Source organism: Meleagris gallopavo, unplaced genomic scaffold, assembly GCF_000146605.3.
Source record: "Meleagris gallopavo isolate NT-WF06-2002-E0010 breed Aviagen turkey brand Nicholas breeding stock unplaced genomic scaffold, Turkey_5.1 ChrUn_random_7180001869813, whole genome shotgun sequence".
NCBI classification, from domain to species: Eukaryota; Metazoa; Chordata; class Aves; order Galliformes; family Phasianidae; genus Meleagris; species Meleagris gallopavo.
In genome coordinates, this window is record NW_011134764.1 from 1 (window position 1) to 406 (window position 406).

Below are 406 nucleotides of genomic sequence, written 5' to 3' on the forward strand. Positions count from 1 at the left end.
GACATTGGGGTGGGTGAGAATGGGGTGGGGATGATGGGGTGGGAGGTAATGGGATGGGTGACATTGGGATGGGGACGGTGGGATGGGGGCAGTGGAACGGGGATGATGGGATGGGGGACACTGGGATGGAGATGATGGGGTCTATTGGATGGGGAACAATTGGGTGGGGAACGTTGGGATGGGAGGTAATGGGATGGGGACAATGGGATGGGGATGATGGGGTCAATGGGATGGGGAACAACGGGGTGGGGGACAATAGGTGACATCGGGATGGGTGACACTGGGGTGTCCCCAGGTGCTGGAGATCGACAGCGCGTGGCTGCTGGAGGTGGCCCCCCATTATTATCAGGCGAAGGAACTGGAGGACGGCGGAGGTCGAAAAATGCCCAAAAAAGTGGGGAAGAGC